We start from the raw sequence: 10,006 nt of genomic DNA on the forward strand, positions 1-10,006 counted from the left end.
AGGTCTCACTAATGTGCTCAGACATTGCCTGATTGTCCTACAATGTGGTCCAGGGGTCAAGCTTCTACACTCAAAGCCACAGAGCTGTAGTTATTAACTGACATGATCTATCAGGTCTCCTCACTGCCCCGAGCCTGCTGCGTCCTCTCACCATTGCAGAAATTTCCCGACTTTAATGGTGGTGGAAAGTTCCAGGGAATTAGTAACCTACAGCACAGTGCAGCTCACATAATATTAATAATAATAATCCTTGCATTTGATACAGCGCCTTATCATGTCTTCGAGACACCTCAAAGTGCTTCACAGAATATACTGTAAAGTGTAGTGACTGGATATTTTGTGGGCGAAACACGACAGCCAATTGCGAACAGCAGCGTCCACACAAACAGTCATGGATTGAGTGACCAAATTATTATCATCTATTTTTTTGAAAGGATTAGTACCCTCGGAAAAGCGATCCACCAATCGACTAACAAGCAGTTTCCTACTTATTACTAGGCAAACGCAGGCGTGTGGAGTAAGGAAACTTGCCTTACTCTACCTGAGAATGGAACACAGATCCTCTCACTTATATGGTGAGTGCTCTAACTACTAAGCTGCAGGACTCCACACTTGTCACCCATTCCCCAAACACAGGAGCAAGAGGATTGATTCCATGTCAGAAAGCAGCCTACTTGTTCTCTGTGATAGTCTCAGACTTGTGAAGCCTCAATCAGTGCGGAAATGTATTTCACAGCTTGTAGATATAAATAGGAAGGTGTGGAGTGGTGTGTGGGAACCTGTACATATTTCACTGGTGAGAAACGCCTACACTCCATGGGGTTGGAGTGACGCTCAGTGCTGTAACAGGATACGTTTTTCACACTCACCCACGGCCCAGTCTCTCTGGGCTGTGCACAACCTGCCTCGTCTCTGTTGGATCCAGCTTCTTGCTCTGTGACCTTCACGAGGGCCTTATTACTGCTCCAAGTGACAGAATAATAATGATCCCTCGTGTGATATAGCTACTTTTAAGTCAGAATCACCGTAAAGTGCTTCTCAATCACTGCTGATCTCACCCTGAGTTGTCAGCAGGGCTTTGAATTGTTAACTGCACCGTTCTTTGATGAGATGTTAAATAGATCCCATCTATGACCAGTACAGGTGGAACTATTTTAAAAGAAAAAGGAGTTTCTGTCTACCAGTATATCCTGCCCTTAAATCCCCCACATCAAATTAATAATTTACTTCACAGCTGGTTTCGAGGTGTTGCTGTGCATAAATTGCTGCTGTGTCCACCCACAAAATACACAGTCACTGTGTATTAGAGTACAACCTGTGAAGCACTTTTAATGTTGTCGTAATGTCATGAGCCTATGTATCGAAGGCAAGGATTATTATTTTATATATATGCATGAATGTCAGTACGCAATGGGTTAAGGTTGACACTCACTCAGTGATATAGGGACAGGCTCTGACACTGGATTCCCTCTGCTCCTTACTCTGGAAAATCAAAGATGCCAGAGGGATTTATTATAAATTTATCCAAATATTCTTTAATCTGCTGCTAGCAAAATAAGCATTTTATTATTTTAAACATGACTTCATTACTCACATCAAAATCACCTGTATTTGTATAAATTACCATAATAAATACATCAGCACAATCCTTGTCACTTTTTTGTTGTCTGATTTCAAAGTGTGTCCTTTGAGCTCTCACTTTTATTGCTAATTAAGTAATTGGGGTTTAGTTGAAATGGTATCAGGGCAGAGAATGGATTTCAGGGCTTGTGGTTTGGACAGAACAGTGTCCCACACAGTGAGCTGTAGTGGCAGTGTCCCACACAGCAAGCGAGTGAGGATTGAAGACCTGAGCTATGTGCTGTTGGGAATGAGAGAGTTTAATGGTGCTGTCTCGCTCTTTTCCCTCCGGGCTCAGGTTCAGATAAATGATAAAGAGTTTCCAATTTCTGCACAGTTTGAAGTGAAGAAAAAAAAACCTCACTGCAGCTTAATCGTTTAACTTGGCCTCTCAACAAAAACAAGATAAATCGTTTAATTTTCATCTGGGCCCCGACTGATATAAATACCTGCGATATCCCCAGAATTACGATAACAAATTATTATTTTCAAATGTAATTAAATCTTCATGTAAGTATCAAAGATTCCTGCTCCCCAGTCGCAGATCACACACAGCCATTGGTTCAAAAACATGGTGTAGGAAGTAATGGAGTGCACGGGGGTGGGGGGGGAATCCACACCGACTACTTGTCACTGAACTAATGCTGTAGGTTTCACCCACAAAATACACAGTCACTTTACAGTATATTCTGTGAAGTGCTTTGAGATGTCTCAACGACGTGATAAGGCGTTCCATCAAAAGCAAGAATTATTATTATTATTACACACGGCATCGCAGGCTCTCAATATGAGCTGTACGCTGGGAATTGAGGTCACGGTCACACACGGTCACAGACATATGCATACACACCCAGACGCACAAATACACACACAGACAGACACACACACATCTACACACATCCATTAGTGCAGTTCTTTTCCATCAGCTTTAAATTCAACAGTGGATTAAAATATAAAATCTGACCAACACTAAAACGCTTGCTGAAGCCAGATATTGTACATTTGAAATAAAGTCTAAAAGGATTTGCCTTTAAGGCTGAGATTGGGTTGGGCGCTGCTGTGTTTACTCAGTCTTACTCTTGTACGGATGGGAATCACATCTCAGCCTCTCAGCAAAGCCCCCAACAGAGACACAAGCTCCCCGTGAAGGAAGCTCCCAGAGGAGAGCTCCCTCTACCATGTGCCCAAGGCTGGGTTGTTCAGCACATTGAACTCTCCAGTATATCACAGTCTCCAAATCAAAAAGGGAAGAGACTTAAAATGAGCCGACGTGATCTCATCTACAAAGATTAACATTAGATTGTGGCTTTGAGGCAGCGATTACCCAGAGTGTGTGTGTGTGTGTCTGTGTGTGAGTATGTATGTGTGTTTATGTGTTCCCTGCTTGGCTCCCGGCAGCGTCTCCTCTCCTCAGCCACTGAAACTATCAGCATTCATGGCTGCACTCTTCACCTCACTGAGCCAATCCGAAACCTCAGTGTCCTTTTTGACCCTCAGCTATCCTTCAAACCCACATTTGTGCCGTGACCCGTTCCGCCTTTCCACACCTCCGCAACTTTGCCTGCCTCTATCACTGCCTCTCACCCCAGGCCGCAGAGACCCTGATCCACGCTTTCATTACGTCCCAGCTTGACTACATCAATTGCCTGCTCACTGGACTTCCCAACTCTTCCTTCCACAAGCTGCAGATTAATCAGAACCTCTGCAGCTCGTGTCCTCTCCCGCACCAGGCTCCGGGAACCTATCGCCCCCGTTCTTGCCCGCCCCACCATTGGCAGTTGGGCTTTCAGTCTCTCTACCCCCATATTTTGGAACTATCCTGCAATCCCTCCAACTCACCCACTCTCTTTGGCTACCCTCCCACCCCCCAATCCTCCTCCCAATCTGAACCCAACTCGGGTCCAAAACCTGACTGTCCAGCAACCTGGGATGACTTTCCGACGTGAATGGTGCTATACAAGTGTAATTGTTGTTGTTGTGTCCGTATGTGTCTGTGAGTGTGTATGTGCGTCTGTGAGTCTGTGTGTGTGTGTGTCTGTGAGTGTGTGTTTGTCTGTGAGTGTTTCTGTGTGTGTGTCTGTGAGTGAGTCTGTGTGTCTGTGAGTCTGTGTGTGTGTGTGTGTCTGTGAGTCTGTCTGTGTGCGTGTGTGTGTCTGTGAGTCTGTCTGTGTGTGTGTGTTTGTGAGTCTGTGTGTGTGTGTGTCTGTGAGTCTGTGTGTGTCTGTGAGTCTGTCTGTGTGTGTGTGTGTCTGTGAGTCTGTCTGTGTGTGTGTGTGTCTGTGAGTCTGTGTGTGTCTGAGTCTGTGTGTGTCTGTGAGTCTGTCTGTGTGTGTGTGTGTCTGTGAGTCTGTCTGTCTGTGTGTGTGCCTGTGAGTCTGTGTGTGTACTCAAGACACTGTATTACAATCGTTTCCCAAGGGATTGTTTGATTGCTTGGTTGACGTGAGAATCTTGGTGAAGGTGATCATGGGGATATGGTGTTAGTGATGTGACAAACTGATCACTGGATCCCGGGGCTAAGCAAATGCAGAGTGAAACTGAGTGAACCATTAGAGACCTGAAACTCCCCCTGATCTCCATCTCAAAATTTAAAGACCATTTTGTCTTAAAATTTGAGATCAGCAGAAATTGTGGAAAATTCATGAATTCGGTGTTAGTTTGGAAATCGATTAGTTTCCTGATGTTCTTATCAGCTTCTAAATTAAAAATGGTCCACAAATCTCTGGATCTTAATTGTTCTGAAATCTAAATGGTAGAAAGTCAGTCAGTCAGGCCTGGGGGCTGGTGCTCACCGCAGTCAGTTAGTCAGTCAGGTCAATGCTGCAGAGATCTCACTGAGCAGGTGATGCTCAGCTGGTTGCAGTCATAATAGTAATAAACCTTGCGTTTGATATAGCGCTTTTCACGTCTTTGAGACGTCTCAAAGAGCGTCACAGAATAGACTGTAAAGTGAATTGACCGTATATTTTGGAGGGGGGATTATTACCCATGTAAAAGCGATCCACCAATCAACTAACAAATGAATTCCTATTTACTGCTGGTAAACATAAGCGTGTCTGTGGAGTAAGGAAACTTGCCTAACTTTTCGCCCCGCCCGAGATTCGAACCCAGGTCTTCTTGCTTGCGAGCTCACTAACCACTAAAAAATGTAAAGGCTTTTTTCAGCTTATCTCTTGATTAGGGCTGGTTCTTATTGATTCAGTGCAGAACACAACAGAACATTCCAGATTCTTCTACTCTCTATAGTCCAGCCTGGATACATTCTGTGGTTAAGGTTGGGTTTCTGGGAGGGTGTAACATGCCCACACACTTCTGTCACTAACCCAATCTTCCTGAGTTTAACCTGAACGACAATCACAGTGACTGTCTTGGCAAAACCAACACAAGAGGAACTCATTATGCCGAGTCAGCACTTATTTATACACTCCTGCCATCTGCCCATTATCACTAACGCACACGCACACACCCAGCTCCGCTGAGGCTTGTGGTATCAGCATTTAACCCACAAAATACAGTCACTACATTTTACAATATATTTTGTGAAGCACTTTGAGACGTCTCAACGACGTGGTAAAGCACTATATCAAATGCAAGGATTATTATAGTATTATTATTATATGCTTCTCACAATCTACAGTACTCTCCCCTCCTTCAGTCTCTTCTTCCTGAAACAGTTTAGTGTAACCCAAACCCAAGCTTATTATTATATTATTAATAATCCAAAGCTTTCAACCCTTACGGGTTTCTTTCTTCTTCCGTGCCTTTGCTTTGGACACTGATTCCTCATTTAGGTTTCTGAATAATATACCAGAATCAATATAGAATTGATTTCACTCCGAGAGACATATTTATTGATCATTACCTTGGAGCTCCCGGGGATAACAGCTCTTTACACTGTATTGTAGACAACTGTACACTGGTGAAAGCTTCCCCTCCATGTTAAACATATCCCGGGTGCAATTCCGGCTAAACTTCCCACCGTATTGGGTTTAGCTCTTTGGTTGGTTGGGCAGCGGTTCAGTCCTAACTAGGATAGTTAGCCATTTTTTTACCAAGTGATTCGGAAAGCCATTAGTAAGAATACTCTGGCAAACACCAACATTTAATTTCATGTGGAGATGGAATGTCATGAAAATGGCCTCCTGGTAAGTGATGGAATGTATGAGACTGGACAGGAAAGGGATTTTTCCATTAGGAGTTATTAAATGCAGTGTTATTTAATAATAATCCTTGCATTTGATACAACCCTTTATCACGTCTTCTCAAAGTGCTTGACAGAATATACCATAAAGTGAATTGACTGCGTATTTTGTGGGCGAAACACGGCAGCCAATTGCGCACAGCAGCGTCCCACAAACAGTCGTGGATTGAGTGACCAAATTATCATTTTTAAGGGATTATTACCCTCGGAAAAGCGATCCACCAATCGATTAACAACTGCGTTCCTACTTACTGTTAGGTAAATGGAGGCGTGTAGAGTAAGGAAACTTGTCTAAGGTTTTGTATGATCTTAATTTACATATACAGGGTGATATCAATCCTTCAGATAAATTGGCCATTCACTTAATAGGTGTGCGCGGGACCTTGCTTTTTGCAAATAGGCTGCTGTGTTTGCTTGCTAAGCTGTGAAATTACCTATTCTGCGACATTTTCATGTTACAGGTGTTGCATCAAATAGAGATTATTATTTTCATCCATTTTTGATGCTTCAATATTATTATTATTATTATTCAAGATGGGCCAAGCCCCAACCTTCACCTGTGACCCGTGTGTAAACCCAGTGACTAGAAGCTGGGAGCAGACAAGACTGATTATCACAGGTAACAATAATCAGAGAAATCACCAGGTTTGAGGAATGGCAGCCTGACACTGAGGCCTGACAGCTTCACTGGTTGGTTTAAACTCAGAAATAAATGGATTTCATGCTCTCTTTATCTGTGTAATTGAAACAGTCTCGACCTTGTCTTAGAAACTGTGTCTAAAGTGTAGGAGCTTTGAGAATTGTGTGTTGGTTATCAGCGTTCCTCAAGGCAGCCAGTGCTGCACTCCCTTTCCCACAGCCGGGATCAGAGTTCATCCGCGTGGAAACTGCTCAGCGGATCCGGGCCCCGCGGAGATCTCACTGCTCCAAAATAAATTCTTATTTGCTTCCAGGGGCCGCGGGAGTCGCTCACAGTGAAACACACGTTCCCTACACAGCGACCCTAGCCTCCAGTCACTGGCTTCACAGCTGTGACCCTGCATCTGTTTGCCTTCCTGACAGACTGCAGTAAAGACTCCGTGAGCTGCAAACTCCAACCAGTGGCTCCTGCCACTGCCCAGGGAGGGCGTTCCCCAGGGAGGGGGGAGTGGAAGTTGTAATGGTGGAATGGTCGCGGGCCGTGTAAAATCACCCGCTGGCCCAGGCTGGATGTGGCTCGCGGACCTTTCTCAAATAGGGAATCCGGGCTGTGGCAGCCAAAAGGTTGGACCCTCCCTGTACTGAGTATCTGGGAATTCGCTGAACAGAAATTTTCACTTGACAAAAAAAATGTGGGTTAAACAATCTGCAATTTACATCATCCTGTATGCTGCAAGTGTATTCCTCGCATGTATACACATGTTCTGTATAAGCAGATGGTTTTATGCATAGAACTGCAAGAAACAATGGTTGGATTCTGATTGTGCATTTTCTGGAGCCTCACTTCACAGCTTATTTAAAATGGAAAGTAAATCACCTGCTGGGCTGCCTGTTGGACCAATCGTCTCGGTGATGGAATCTGGGATTAAAGATGACAACAACCAATGAGGCAACAAGCATCAACTCCAGATCAAAAGGGAGTTTTTTTATGTCGTAATTATCCCATTACAGAAAAATTTAATTCAGTAAATTAAAATATTTAACTGCAAAACACAATAAATCCCACACACTCGCAACCTTGGTGAGCCTGGTATCTTACAAACAGAGAGAACACTCCAGCACTGGTCGGAAAATGGGGAATTATTCAGCTTTCACTTGCATTGTCTTTTTGATATTTCTCTAAATAGAAGACAGCCATGAAATATTAATACAAAACAAACAAAGCCTTGACAGGAGGTTTTTGATGTAAAACAGACTGGTAGCGACAAGAAAATATATACACACACACTACTGACATAAAGATACACGTTTGCCCAGAAACACACAGGCACTGTAATATATCCTGTGAAGCACTTTGAGGCGTTCTCTAGATGTGAAAGGTGCTATACCCAATCTAAGGATTATTATTATTATTGTTAATCAAGAAATTGTATTTGAGAGGCAGCCTCGGAGTTGGGGCTCAAATCCAGACTGAGCTTCCTGATAGGCACGGAGCAAAGACTGCTGCATTAATCAAAGTCATTTTCAACACGGAAGGAGGCCATCCTATCTATACCTTCACCACCTGTATTACCACCTTCCATTTTTGATCCCATCATCCAGCTCTTTCCTCACATCTCTCAGTGTTGTCCTTGCCTAGTTTATCCAGAATTCTCTGAACTGATGCAGGGCATGTGGAGACAGAGAGAGGAAGAGATTTCAGCTTGGCAGGTTTTGGCAATGTCCTTCGTGGGGTTTTTGCTTTGAAGATTAATTTTAAGCCTTTGAACCTTTTAAAGACAGATTCACTATTTGCTTTAAATGTGGGTGTGACTACAAGTGTTCAGAGAAAGAATGGTCTGAGTCACGTTGACCAACAGCCTTAGGTTGTTTCCTGACAAACATTATATCATAGTTTGCGAGAGTTGTACGGGCATTATTCACGCTGCATCTTAATGTTTGCGTTAAACCAAATCTGTAAAGAAATCAGTATTTGAATGTTCACAAACGCTATCAGTTCAGAGAAGCTGGAGTTCAAAGTCCTGATGAGGAGCTTGAATTCACAAACCTCAAACCCATGGCGACAGTACCAACTAAGCCAGGCTGACACTATAAGACAGTTGACTTAAAATTTAAGTAGCGCAACATTTTGTAAACTTAAATTCTGTCTTAATTGGCGAGGGTCTAAATAGCCTCACAGAGAGAAACAAAAAGAGAGCGCTACAGAATAATTCAGCTCTAGTTGACAGAATTATTTAAAAGGCTGTTGTGTTCTGATAAGGGATGTTGTTTTGGATTCAATTTGTTACATGTTTTTCCATTTTTTTCTAACACAGACTGTGTAGGTCGATAAGAGCTGTTGCCCTTTCCTTAACAAACACCTGTTTGAGGGAAGGAAATCTCTGAGCTATCGCAGTGCGGATGCTTTGCTCACCTCTGGAGGGTCTTGGGGGACGATGAGCCATTGTCAAGTGTTGGGCTGCTAATGGGATTGCAGATACAACACACACGTTGATGAGGGGTAAAGCTTTGAATAGTGCAGGTAGGGGAATGAGGGGAATGCCTTGTGTATTCCAGGCCACTGCCTTAATTACCTTCAACTCTTCACGTTAAATAACAACAACATTACATTTGTATAGCGCCTTTCATGTCGGGTTAGGATGAGTTTTGATCGCAGTAAAAAGTCAGCCAAGGAGCACAGAAGTGGCTTGTGCCACTCTCCGCGCAGACTGTGTGTGTTGGACACAGGTTCACCCCCATCCTCGCCCGACTCCACTGGCTTCCTATCACACAGAGGATACAGTTCCAGATCCTGGTCTTCATCTTCAAAGCCCTCCATGGCCTTGCTCCCCCTGACCTCTGCCACCTCCTAAACCCTTGCCATCCTGCCCGCTCCCTCCACTCAGTGGGCTCCGGCCTGCTTCACGTCCCTCGCCTCGCCCGCCTGCCCCACCATTGGCTGGTGGGCCTTCAGCTCACCCCCTCCTTTGCTTCTTTCAAGACCCATCTCAAGACCCTATTCTTCGACCGTGTCTTGGGTCACCCTCCTTCCACCCCCTGCCCTCCACCCTCCTCGATCCCGACCCCCAGTTCAGGCTCTGCAGAATATCTTGGGGGCAGTTAGAGTAATTTCAGAATGAATACATTTATTTCACTTTTGATTCAGACACTATTCACTGACTGACCACTTAACTTAAGATTCTTTGTGTTATGGTCTGGGGGATCCCGGCTTCCCGGCTTAACCTGATGGTGGGACACACAGTTCTGTGGGTGAGTGGAAATCCTTGCACTCATTATGTGACCTCACACTCCATGTTGTGCTGAGGCTGCAGATTTTTCTGATTTTAGATGCTTTGTTTCCAATTGGCAGCATTACAAATATAAAACAATCCACAGTGAGATTGCAACAAGAACCGAACACATTATCTCCTCCATATTCCTTTCAACACGAGAGAACAACACAAACAGACTAATGCATTGAGACCAACTGATACAACATGTTACAAGTATGCGGCAGTCAGCACGATATCTGACCAAAGGTCATCACAGCTGAGCCTTATCCATCCT

This window comes from Callorhinchus milii, unplaced genomic scaffold (genome assembly GCF_018977255.1).
Source record: "Callorhinchus milii isolate IMCB2004 unplaced genomic scaffold, IMCB_Cmil_1.0 Scaffold25, whole genome shotgun sequence".
Taxonomy (NCBI): Eukaryota; Metazoa; Chordata; class Chondrichthyes; order Chimaeriformes; family Callorhinchidae; genus Callorhinchus; species Callorhinchus milii.